The sequence below is a fragment of the Marmota monax genome, unplaced genomic scaffold (genome assembly GCF_021218885.2).
Source record: "Marmota monax isolate L192 unplaced genomic scaffold, Marmota_monax_Labrador192_F-V1.1 WCK01_AAM20220418_F8-fsc00166, whole genome shotgun sequence".
Classification (NCBI taxonomy): domain Eukaryota; kingdom Metazoa; phylum Chordata; class Mammalia; order Rodentia; family Sciuridae; genus Marmota; species Marmota monax.
Genome location: NW_026693344.1, coordinates 1,054,069 through 1,067,870, shown reverse-complemented (window position 1 = coordinate 1,067,870; position 13,802 = coordinate 1,054,069). Strand labels below are relative to the sequence as shown.

At 38.9% G+C, this 13,802-nt stretch overlaps 1 long non-coding RNA gene across 1 annotated transcript; it reads right to left on the bottom strand.

The window, feature by feature from the left end:
• Nucleotides 1–2,993: 2,993 nt before the first annotated feature.
• LOC124101061 (uncharacterized) lies at nt 2,994–12,794 on the bottom strand. Its single transcript, XR_006854525.2, has 3 exons — nt 12,724–12,794; nt 10,963–11,144; nt 2,994–3,171 (listed from the first exon to the last, which is right to left on the bottom strand). It is a non-coding gene; the product is annotated as an uncharacterized LOC124101061 (long non-coding RNA).
• Between the last annotated feature and the right edge of the window lie 1,008 nt (nt 12,795–13,802).

The following is a 13,802-nucleotide window of genomic DNA, read 5'->3' as shown; positions in this document are numbered from 1 at the left end:
ATTTGATCCCCACTAAAACCCTGTGTGGTGAATATACAGTAAAGTACAATCTATATTTTTTTTTCAGATGAGGAAATTGAGGCTCGAAAGGTCACAAAACTATACACCATTCTGGAAAGGCGCCAGTGCAGAGGTCATCTGAAAAGGAAAAAATCAAAGTCAGTATTTATTGTGTGCTTATTCTGTGGAAACATTACACATTTTATATTCTTTGGGTCGTTTAAGCCTCATGACAATCTATAAGGAATGGAACTTGGAGAGGTTTGATACATGCCAAAGGCCAGAATTGAGTAAAAAAGTCCTTGATGTTCCAAAGAAATCTCTTAGAACTTAGAAATAAACTAGATATTAAGCTATTGGAAGGAAGAAGCAATCTGAGATAGTGATAAAATAAAATAATGATAATAATAACAACTCCAGTTGCCTGAAGAGTTCCTCTGACCTTGACTGTCAGAAACAGGACACTCCCCACAACCTGTATCCCCACCTAAGAGGGAAACCCCCACCCCCACCCCCCCAGAAGCTGGCAGTGGCTTCAAGCTCCTTCTCCTGTATAAGGAGGTCTGGGGTCACATGACCAAACTTCCCTCCAGTATGGAAAGTCACTGTTTCCAAGCGCATGATAGAGTGGAGAGAGAAAAAGAGACTTCAGTAAGTGCTTATCACTTTAAGCACTTCAACCAAAATTAAGCAAGAGCCCCTTAATTTTTTTTTTTTTTTTTTTAATGTTCCAGTTGTCAAAAATCACATCTCTGTTCTGGGAGGACTTTGTTCTGCAAGGTTCTCCATTACGGCTTTACACAGTCCCGGCTGTATCAGGTCAAAGTGTGGATCCAGGCCTTTCCCCTGCCCTTAGTCATGCATTCATTGCACAGAGGAAAATCCTCTGAAATGTAGGTGATCCATTTTAACACTTGGAAGATGATCCTGAAATAATTGTCCATGCTAACAAGCAAAAGGAAAGCCCTGCTTAAGAGCCATCCAGGTTCATAATGCCTGATGGAAGGCAAGAAATTGGATTACTTGTTGCTTATCATGTTTCTATTTAAGGATTTGGGTTCTTTGTTGTTGACTCTGGTAAAATAAAACCAGATTCTACTAATAGAAGGTCTCACTGCTTCTGGAAAATAATCTGGCAATTCTTACCATGAGCTTTAAAACAAGTCAAGCCCTTTAACCATGGAATTCTCCTTCTAAGGATATAAGCTTAGGAAAAGACCAAGAAAAGCAGGCTGAAAGAAGCAGTAATATGTATAGCTTAAGCTCTGAATTTATAATGCCTATACTCTAGTGCTCACTGAGATGAGCTACTTCATCTCTCTGTGCCTCAGTTTCCTCATCTGCAAAATGGAGATGATACTAGTCTCTGCATCATGAAATTGTTAAGAGGATAGTAAAAGTGTTACATAATTTACATGCGTTTTCTCATTTATTTCTCAAAAAACTCCATGAGGAAGGTAAGAAAAATACTGGCCTGACCTCGTCAGCAGTAAACACTCAGTTAAATGTACATTACAAAGACACAAAGATGTTCATCACAATATTATTTATTGCAATGAAAGTTTGTCAAAAATTGCTCAGTAATAATAGTTAAATAAATGATATTTCCATGTAATTAAATTGTTATTTAAAATGTTTTCAAAGAGAAGTTAATGAAACAGGGTGGGGAGGTCATCAAATAGTGAGTAGGCTGAGAAGCAGCATGTACTCTAGATCCAGATTTTTACATGATATTGTAGTGGATAATAAAATGGCAGCCTTTGACCAAATTTGCTCTTTGGAACACATATCCCTCCACAGCTGCTGGGAATACAGCACACAGCTGTGTCCCTCTTTGGGAATTGTTCTTGGCCCTAGGAAATAGACTCATCCAAAATTAGCTTCCTCTGGGGGTCCAGTGACTCTCTGATTTAAGGATACAAGAGCCCGCCCACTATCTTAATTTGGGACAACTCTAAAAGGTCAATCCAGCTCCCGAGCTTCCCTTATGACCAGCTAAATCTCCTTGAGATTTAGAACAGTAGATCTATCTGTATGATACCATAATGGTAGATATGTCATAATAAATTTGTCCAAACACATTAAGAAGTACGTAAGTGAACCCTAATGTATACTATGGACTTTGAGTGATAACTTCATGTCAAAGTAGATTCATCATTTATAACAAATGTACCACTCTGGTGGGGGATGTTGACAACAGGGAGGCTATGCATGTGTGGGAAGAGTATGCAGGATATCTCTGTACCTTCTGCTCAATTTTGTTGGGAATCTAAAACTGCTCTTAAAAAATAAGTCTATTAATAATATAGATTATGGAGGAATATATCTGAATGATGAAATTTCTGAATTTTCCAAATCCTCTATGATGAATCTGTAACCTGTTTAAAATAAATAAAATTATTTTTTTAAAAAGGCAGGATCTTCTCTAGACTGCTATAATTAATTAAGCCTATGAATTTCAATACATAGATTTAATTTTTCTTCTTAATCTCAGACTAGAGTTTCTTTAAAAATGCATAAACTTTTTTGTGTGTTTTTTCAGTACTAGGAATTGAACCCAGAGGCGCTCTACCACTGAGCTGCAACCCTCAGCCATTTTTATGTTTTGAGAAAAGGTCTCACTAAATTGCTTTGAACTTGTGATCCTCCTGCCTTAGCCTCCTAAGTAACTGTCATTATAGTGTGTGCCATCTCACTAGCAAAATAATACATAAACATTTTTATTGAAACAATACTGTTAGTAAGCAATAAGCCTAGATTAAATAAACATACTCTTTGGAGAATAAGCATTTCAACCCATGCACAACTTAATTGATTTGTATATCCCAAAGATCCTGCGGCAGCTAAAATCCAACTCTGTACTTTTGGAGAACCGTCCTCATATCTTGTGCTACTTAACAGTCATACAAGAAAATTGGTCTCCTTGATTCATAATAGACCATTAGTGTTTTATTTTATTTAAATATTGTCCACCTGCCTACTCACCCCACTGTCTTCTCAGATTCAATTCTGAATAGTAGTGAAAGTCTCAAGAGATCCTCTTCCTCAAAGAATTAATTGTTCTTCATAGAAGATATTCAAAAGAATGCCACAGAGATCCTGATGACTGTTTCTGATGTCAAGAGAGAAGGTGATATGTTCTTGGAACAAAAGCTCAGCCACCTAGTGTACCTGTGTGGAGAGGGCAACGACTGGAATGCATCAGCTTTGGGTGTTTGTTTAAAACAAAATCCACCACACACTTTATGGTCAATGTAATCCTCTAGTCCTAATACCATAGGTCATCAATCAACAGCTTAGATTAAAAGCTAAGAATAAAACTTGAGAAGTAACTATTCAAGGCTCACTTTGTACATGTAAGGACTGTGCATCTCCTCCTATGGATAAATGCCAGATTATTATAATGAGACCAGAAAAAGTCAACTAGATCCACAGAGACTGGAGGTAAAAGAAAGCACTTTGGGGAACACTTGCGACCAAACAATATATACACTCCTGGATGAGTGTTACCGTAACTACTGATGAATGGAGAAAGAACAGGCAAAGCTGAGGCCTTACATTTTTTGTACCATTGATTTTACTTTTATGGAGATGTACATTGTTCTTGCATGCATAACAATCGGATGTCTTACCACCAGAAACATCAAGTGCAGCCTGATATGATAAAGGATATCCAGACTAAATGTTTCCATATTTACAGAAGAGATACTGCATGAAGTCTACAGAAATGCCTTATTTTTTAAATGGCAGTCTTTTGCCAAACATGGTTGCACACACCCGTAATCCTAGCAATTCTGGAGGCTAAAGCAGGAGATTCACAAGTTCAAGGCCAGCTTTGGTGACTTAGCGAGACCTTGTCTCAAAACAAAAATTAAAAAGAGCTGGATATGTAGCTCAATGGTAAAGTGCCCCAGCACTACCAAAAATAATAAAATAAAATAAAATGGTACTCTTTTACTAATCCCAATTTTGGGAGACTATCTCAAAAAAAATGATCAGAAAACATGATCAAAAAAATGATCAGAAACATTGGAAAAAATCATGCACAAAGAGATCAATCACAATGCTATTAGTTATTTGCCTTAATGGCAGTGAGAATAAGCTAAATGTATACAACACTAAGAAAATGGTTAAGCAAACTCTACTACATCATTGAATTCTTGTTTCTGAAGACTTTATAATAACAGGGGAAAATAGTCATCATGCTGCATGAACTAAGCAAGATATACAGGTCTAAGTCTGATGTAATATACATAACTACATATAAAATATACAGTAGCCAAATAAGTAAAAACCAACTAGAGAGATAAACAAATATCATCCAGCAGGGGTTGTCTTAGAGTAGTGTGGTTTCACGTGATTTCTTCCCCTTCCTTCTCCTTGTCTGTATGTGACTGATTCCTTATAAAAGTTATAAACCCCATATTATTAAAAAGAAAAGGAGGTGGAAGAAAATGCCACTCTGGCTTCTGAGGTGATAAGAGAAAATAAATGGAGGACACACCTGAGGCATCACTGAAATCAGTCCAGACCGCAAAAGTGGAGAGCAGAAAACCAGCCATATAAGAAATGCACCTAAGAGTACTTACCTGTTCAAATCAGGGTGAAAGGGTAGGCACAGTGAGAACCTGAATTAAGATCTTATTTTGAAATGTTAATCAGTGTGACTTCCTCGTGTCTCTTGTCATCAGAAATTTTCTTCCTTTCAATCAGCTGTGTTTTCTAGGACACTTGTTCAGAAGATAGGGAAAATCATGAGACTGTTCTTGGCCTGGGTTCTAAAGCCCAAGACCACAGAAGGTTGGGAGAATTGAGGAGATGAAGTGAGAGATTGACTTGTTCACTCTCAAGAGGTGAAAACATTGCCCAGACAGATAAAGGAAAGAGCTGGAAAGAAAGCTGAGAGAGGATGGACATGTGTGGGTCCCTGGCCGTGGGTCCTGCAGCCTGGTCCCACCCTTGACCATGCAGGGATGGGAAGAAAAAAGCCACAAACTCCACAGGCCCTGAGAAGTATCCTTGTCCCAGGTAGAGTCACAGATGCTGCAAATGCCACAGTGGAAAAGATGGCATGAAAGATTTAAGCAACTCAAAGCAGCCGGCTGGATTTTCCCATTCCAAAATGACGCAGAAGAGAAGTTGGATTCTGAATGCCCGAGAGTAGCTCAGGAGGAGTGAATACTGCCAGCACTCAACACCCAGCACCATGTAGAAGCAAACAGATTTTCATGTTAGCAAGAGCCCACTGAGTGACCCAGGCGTTTAGAAGTCTCAAAGAATTCTTGTGCACTGGAAGATGCCTCCAAGAAGGACACAGAATAACAGAAAGAGCCATCCAGCTCTGAAAGAACTCTACCATGAGAACAAAAAGATACCAGCAATGCATTAGCCTATGTGTCCTGATGACCAGGATCAGATAGAATAGTAGCCGTTTCAGGGGTGGCCTGTACAGAGGGAAGATGACACCCAACATATACACTGTCTTCAGTTCAAATGGTGGCCATATGTAAGCCCCAGAAAACACTGTGTAATCACAGAGGAGGGGGGAACTGAGCTGACTGAAACTTAATTTCCAATACCCAAAGGAATGGGAGCTCAAGCTATTTCATTGATTCCAAGATGCCATTGATTGTAAAATGCATCATTAATTTTTGTACCACTAAGAAAGAAAGATGTCTGCAATTAATCTAAAAAACAGTGCTTTCTCATCACTTCAAATTTTTATTTTGTATTTGCTGAAATATCTCTTTTAGACTTGTTGGGACATAGATTTTTATTACTTGTCATTCCTGTGCATATATAAAAAGGAAAATAAATTAAGAAATTCCTGAAATGTCTTCTCATTTAGAGTCTAACTCTTCTGAATCAATTTTTCTCCACACTATGATTCTGTGTTGGTAATGAAATGTTTCTTACAATGTCTCCACTATTGGGTCTGGGTTTTCTTCCAAGATGTTGCCCATTCCAAGGGGTTTAATGTGGGTACATTCTTGCTTGGCATGTACTAAGCAAGCAATACTTTTTTACATAACTCAGTAACAAAATATGTCATAGTTTCATATATTTAGACCAATCTACTTCAAATCTAACCCTGTATGACAGTTTTGCTTTGAAATGATTCCTTGAAACAAAAAGTTTGCTTTAATGCAAGTAATTTGAATAAAAATTATTAGATTATGCTCTTCAACCTAAAAAAAATTGCTTTAATAATATCGCATGGACAGCTCACCACTCTGCTTTTGGACTTTCCTGTTCAGAAACTATAACTTTTCATTTTGCTACTGAAACTTAGGCCTTGAAAGTCATTTCAAACAGCAACTATACTCAACCTAGGTAATAGCAACAATGTTCATAGTTCAACTGAAGGGACAACAATATTAATACCCATGGCCCAGTTTACAAATGGGCAGGCAGAGCCAGATATGTGCACTGCCACTCAACCAATAGCAATTCAAAAATGCCATCAATATGATCCTGATTTCAGAGAGGATAACATACTAAAAGAGTGTATGTTAGAATTAACAAAATATGGTAATTTGAGTTAAAGAAAACTTTAAAGTGTATTTCTTGCACGCTTGAGCTTGTAGAATAAAGTTATGCCCATTACACAAGTATAAGGCCCTCTCCATAAGTGCAGTGGGAAGGTGTCACTCACCTTTTAAAGGTGGTCAACTAAGAATTTCATGAGCAGGCTGGCCACAGGGTAAAGTCTTAAAGTCCTTCGTGCAATGTGGTCTCATGATTTCTAACAGAAATTGGTTTAACAGAAACAAAGACCCCTGAGTTGCTGATGTGACTAGAGGTTCTATGGCTTCACACAGGAAATGTCACAGAATTCTTTTTCTTGTTCTTTCAAAGAAGTAGTAAATGTCTCATTGTTCTCTACCCAGGTAGTGAGTCTTCCTGACAGAGATCAGATTATGAACCACCTTCATGGTGTGGCAGCAACCCCGTACTTAAAAATAAATAAATAAATAAATAAATGGTTGGGGAAGAAGTATAGATGCGCAGTTGAGAGCTTGGCCTTGGCCTCGGCCTTGGAGTCCATCTGCCATGGGTTTGAGTCCCAGATCTGCACTTACTTATTGTACAAAGGGCATTTAATCTCTGTGGCAGAGACTATCTAGATATTCACCAGTATTTCCTCCCTTTCTAGGATAATGAGACCAGATTTCCTAATCACCCTTGGATTTAGGTGGAGCAATGTAACTGATTTCTGGCCAATAGAATTTGATCAGAGGGATATACCATTTCTGGGCCTGGACTCTACATCCTTCTGTGTGACACACACACCCCATCCTCCCTCCTTTCTTTTTCCAGCTGCCACCAGAGCAGGAATCTGAGACCCTAGACATGGCAACACAGTCATATGGAAGGAGCCTGAATCCCTGAATAACTCTGTGGAGTACATACCCTTGACTATTAAACTACATGGACTTGGCATGTTACAGTACTTATCACATCCTGCTTAATGCATTCTGTATGCCTCAGATTTAATTGGCTACTTAAAGGAGTCACCACAATAACTTCCACACAATAAAACACAATAGTGGTTATGCCATTATTGTTGTTGATATTATCATTATTATTACTGAGGCAAATAACTCAGATGTAGATTTCAAATAGGCAGGCAGCTTTTTGCAGCATATATTAGAGGGAAACCAACTTTTATAAATATCAACTGATTCAGATGATACATAAAGTGAAATTTGAGCAATCACATTTTCAGAAACTGAAAACAGTCTGCAAATAATAACTAATAAAGACTGTGAAGCAAGGAAGTAACTGATTCCTGAGCAGGCAGAGGAGGTTAAGGTCCAGATGTGGACTCAAAGGGAGGTCAGCAGAAGCTTGAAGAAGAGGAATTCAGATCTGGCCAGAACAGAAACCCGCGCCCCTGAGCCACACTGGGCAATGGTTCTCAGCAGTTCCTCGGGGAAGAGGAAGTGGTTGTCATCATCAGAATTGTATCCCCTGAAGACATAATGATTACTCTAAAATTAAACTATGCAGTTCCTTCTTAGTAGCATGGTTCAGTCATCATTGAATTCCTTTATCATTTACATAAGTTAGGGTCTCAGTTGAAATGCCCTTCAAAGACTATGATAGTCAGTCCCGTTTGTCATTTGGAGTTGATTCTGGTAAGAAAAATGGCTTCTCCTTATTCCTAGCTGTGCATGCAATGAAGTCTACTGGCAGTTGAGACTTCCCCCAGTCAATCTTGTCATATGTCTACTCACTTATTCAAAAGAAGGTAGCCCTCCTCTGTGCCAAGCCCTGAGTTAGCTACAGGTTATACAACAGTTGCAAAACAAATACAACTCCTGCCCTCAGCATTCTTACAGCTTAATGAGTGGCTGAGGACACACACCAGAAATAGACAAATACACCAATAATGGAATGTACTGAAAAGGTGCTCTGAAAGCAAAAATAAAAAAGAAGAAAGAGGAGTCAAACCTGGGCAAAGTGCTACAAAGCATAGAGAAAGATCAAGGGCAAGGGAGAAGGCATTTCAAAAAGTACAAAAAGTCTGCTGTAATTGGAGTCCTTTTCCATGCTCAGGATGAGATGGAAAGGTGCAGTGTCACAGATATAGTTGGAGTCTAAGCCAAAGACATAGCTGGGGTCCTTTCCAAGTGCAATAAAAACCACTGGAGAGCTCAAGAGGGTGCCTTGATGTGATCTGATTTATAATGTTTAAACTTCTTCAACTGAAGAACTGACTAGAGGAGACAAAAAAGAAAAAGAAAGGAAGAAGGGAAGAGAAGGGAAGGGAAGAGGCAAGGAAAACCCACTAAGAGGCTATTTCAATATCCAGGCAAGAGATGGTGGCTGGCTGGAGTGGATTAGCAATGCTAGAAAGTGCACATGAGAGAGATTTTGTAGGTGAACTCTTCAGGGCCTGCTGGTGAGGGAGTAAGGGCAAGAAAGGGATAAATGTTGACCCTCAGAGTTCCTGCTTAAACAACTGGGCATATGAATGAGTTTCTTACTGAGATGGGAAAAGGGGTGGAATAAAATGGTTTAGGAAATGGGAAAATCAGAAATTCCACTTTGAATTTGTTCATTTGGAGACATCACATAATCCTGGAATCCCAGCTTTTTTTTTTTTTTTTTTTTTTTTTTTTTTTTTCTTTTAAGAGAGAGGGGAGAGAGAGAGAGAGAGAATTTTTTTTTAATATTTATTTTTTAGTTATTGGCGGACACAACATCCTTGTTGGTATGTGGTGCCGAAGATCGAACCCGGGCCGCACGCATGCCAGGCGAGCGCGCTACCGCTTGAGCCACATCCCCAGCCCCCAGCTTTTTTTTTTCTGAACTTAACCTCACATTCTCCTCAACCACAACTCTTTGATAATTGATTGAAACTTTTTTTCTTGTGCTGAGTAGCTGCTAGTAATTTTTCTGTTACTCATTCCCTTACAATTTAAATCATTTTACCATATATGTGCCTTGTTTCCTCAAGAGATTTTAGGTGCCCTCAAGACATAAATTCCTGCAGCCTTTGGCAATCTGTCCCCATGCATAATAGATGCTCAATACTCTCATTGCTGGGGTGGCTGCCTTTTCCTCTTCTAGACAGCATCAGTTCAAATCTGAGTTCTTACTTCATCTTCATTCCTCCCTCCCTCACACCCTATCTATTGCCTTCAGTTTCATCAGCATTGCCAGTTTCAAGAAGGTTTTTTTTTTATGGTCTTCAAGAAGGTTATTTTTGTGGGGGTGGGGGTGAGGTAGCGGTAACCAGGGATTGAACTCAGGGGCACTGAATCACTGAGCCACATCCCCAGCCCTATTTTGTATCTTATTTAGAGACAGGGTCTCACTGAGTTGCTCAGCACAGCACTTTTGCTGAGACTGGCTTTGAACTTGCAATCCTCCTTTCTCAGTCTCCTGAGCCGCTGGGATTACCGGCGTGTGCCACTGCAGTCAGTTTATGGTCTTTTAAAATATAAAATAAATTGTGTATATATAAGATATAGAACATGATATTATAAGATGCATACAGAAGTAAGAAGATTACTACAGTGAAGCAAATTCACATATCCACCTTACATAATTGCCTTTGTTTGCTTGTTTTGCTTTTGGTGGCAAGAACAACTAAAATCTACTCATTTTAATTTTGAATCATTAGTACAGAACAATTTTTTTTACCAACTCATGCTGTAAGTTAGATCTCTAGAGTGTCCATTCTCTGACCTTCAACTCCCCATTTTCTCCCTTGCTCCACTTCAATATCTCAACCACTATTTGTTCTCTATCTCTGTATATTTGATTTTTTTAATTCTGTATGTAGGTAAGATTATGCAATGAATTTTGGAGGGGTGTCTATCTTATTTCACTTAGTATAATGTTGTCCAGGCTCATCCATTTTGGAGCAAAAGGCAAGAACTCATTTCTCTTAATGCTGAATAATATGCCACGGTGAATATGTGCCACAGTTTCTTTATCCATTCTTCCACTGACAGACACTTAGGTTGTTTCCTTACCTTGGCTTTTGGAAACAATGCTATAACAAACATGTGAGTGCAGATATCTTTATGAGGGAGTGATTTCATTTCTTTTGGGTATGTGCCCAGAAGAGGGATTGCTGGGTCATACGGTAGTTCTATTTTTTCCTATGGTCTTCTTCTTTGGTAATATTTGCCCCGGTGGCCTTCAGACTAGCTTGATCTCTGTGGTTTCCAAAAATCTAGAAGATATTTGGATTTAATCTCAAGAACTGCTATTTCTCACACTCCAGCCTTTGAGAGTGGCTCAGACATCCCAGGAATAGCATTTAGGATTTTCACCTCTTTTAAAGAGCTATCTATGGTTTATTTTTATTTTCCCTAACCACTCTGTTGAATGGAGAAACACAAGACTTGGAGTCATTGCTAAAGGGAAAAGTCAAATAGTAATAATACTCCAGGGACATCCAAAGTATTATGAAAAGGAAATGTTTAAGTGGAAAATACCCACCTATGGAAATAAAACTGCCAATACCTGAACCTAAGTATAAACCCAGTTAATGAATGGGAGAAACGGTAGAAGCTCTTTTGCCATTGACTCCACTCTCTGGCAAATGGTCCTTGATGAATCCAAATTTGCACTGGGATTTGAAACTTTCCATGCTCTTGTATTTCATCAGCTGCTTTGAGTTACTGTTAAAGAAACACATTTTTAATGACAAATTTCTGACAGAGAATGCAGTGCAGATGTAATTCTTTGAACAATTATTTCTTTTGTTGATGGCTTTTTTTTTCTTCCATAGTATCCACTTGCAATTAAATAAAACAGTAATTAGAACTCTAAATTCACTCAAAATTACTGTCCCAATGGTCACCTCCACAGAACCTTCAAATGTCATTGTGGAAAGAATGTCTTATCAGAGAGCCAACGTACTAACACAGAAAATCTTAGCTTTTTCTGTTTTGGAGTTATACATTGATAATGTGCAGAAAACTTGTGATTAGAAAACCATCACAATGAAATAAAAATCCAAGACTGTAGGCCATAGGATAGCTTAATTTTCTTAAAATAAAAGAAAGGGTTTTTTTTTTAAAAAAAAGAAAAAAAAAACTTTATACAAATTACAAACACATTGAAGAATTTAGTAACAAATATGTAGAAAGACACAGACTAACACATTTTCCAGTGCAGACATAATTGTTCAGTCTCATTTAATCATGACAATAAAGTACCTTTCTGGGTCTTTCCCTAACCAAGACAGGATATGTTTAAATCTGATGTTAACTCATCAGTTGAATCTCTGGAGCTTCTTACAGTGATTCCAGAATGATCTCCTCTCCCTATTGCATCCTCCTCTTTCCCTCCCCTCTGCTGGTATTCCTGACTTTCCTAAAAGGCACCATGGTCTTGCACATAAGCAGTCAGCTTCCTGGGTTACCAGACTGCTTCTTCTCATGGCCCATGTGAGCCTTTCATCTAAAGTTCTTTCTCATCTTCTCCCTTTTTTTTTTTCCTTTTATTCAAACTACACTATTTTCTTATCTTGCACCAGGTCTCTTGACTTCCATTTCCCTCTCACTCTAATTCTCATGGCAAAGCACTTCCAAGGTGATATTCCTATGGGTCCCTGATAAACCACTCTCCAGCTCCTGAAATTCAGGTGGATCTCTTTGCCTACCCAGGGCTCAATGCAGTCTTTAGTCCTGAATTATCTTTCTCCTTAAACATGCATCATCCCCCATTCAAGTACTCTAAGAACCCCAACCAAACTGAATCGACCTTAGTTTTCCGTATATATTGTGTCCATAGTCCTCCACACCTTCAGTTACACTGTTTGCCATTCCTCTCACGCTTGTATGTCCACATCCTATCCATCCTCCATGTCCTAATTCAAGAAAAAGTAGTATACAGATTGAATCTTGAAGGACAGCTTCAGGTCCAGAAGAATTCTAGAGTGTTAGAAGATCTCCTGGGGCTGATTTCTATCACTTAGAGTATTCTCTTTCTCCACACGATTGACTCCAGAATATGTCCACTCCCTTCAATAAAATCATACCTTTGGTTTTTTGTCCACCAAACAATTGAACTGATAAGTGAGTGACACTATCACCATGGACTGTTTGAAAGAGGAAGTGGACATGTAGGAGACAGTCTACTCAACATCATTTGTAAATAGTTAATTGCTCACGACTTGGAAGCATTAGAGGAAACCTGCTTGTGGTGATGGAAGATAACCCTGCCTTTAGGAGAGTGAAAGTGAAGAGATCTCACCTTAAGTTCCCCAGCTCTGGACATTCCTGTCCTGCACCAAGAAATTCACACGCCCATTCTACCAGGTTTTCTAGAAAGAAGAAGGCAGATTGAGAACCACTGACCAGTGATGAAGACAGTTTTAAAGTCTGCCAATAGTTTAAGCTAGGTCTTTTGCTTTCGAGAACGCCCAAGCTAACACATATAAAGAGTGGTGTAGGGACTAAGAGGGATCTCACAGAAGCCCAAAAGCAAGAAACTATAGCACACCCGGGTGCCTCGTGAGATCTGGAGCTGGGATTACACAGGAACCAAGGTCGCTTTATCTCTTAGGACTTAACTGTCTTTTCTCAGCACATCTGTTCTTCTCTTTGTCCTATTTCCTCATAGTTTTTCTTTCATCACTTTAACTTGTACTTGGCCTCTTAAGATCTCTCTTTCCCTGACTTTACCTGTGATCTTCATGTCCATTCTCTTACTGGCTCAGTTTTATCAGTTCTCCTTTACTGTGAGAGCACTGTGAATCAACCAAAAACACATTTTGAGCAAGGTCATTGATTAGCCTTTTGCTGAATCATCCTTTAGAAACCTGTTATATACATGTGTGTTGGGGCAGTAATAATGGGGACAAAAAACATAATAGGTGACTAGCTGTGAGCAGTTTTTCCTCTTAGATTGGACGTGTACTTGGGACAGACTATGAGACTTCATGGTCCAAATGATAAACATGCTGTAGACTTTGAGTGTGGCAGCATAGAGGCCATATCAGAGCTCTTGAGATCTCCCTTCAGTGAGCATATTTTTGGGTAACAAGAAAACCTGATTCCTTTCACAGTTTGGGAAACTATCCTACTAGGTTCATCACTAGGGTTAACTTTTTAAATTATTCTCCTAAACACTGTTAAGTACTGTTCTGGTTTGGACCTGGGATGTCCCCAAAGGCTCATGTGTTGAAAGCTTGGTCTCTAATACAACAATATTCAGAGGAGGGGTTTGGGGAAGGTGATTGGATCATGAGGGTTTTGAGCTCATCAATGGGTTAACCCATTGATGCACTCATGGATAATGGACTATTGGGAGGTGGTGGAAGTTGTATGAGG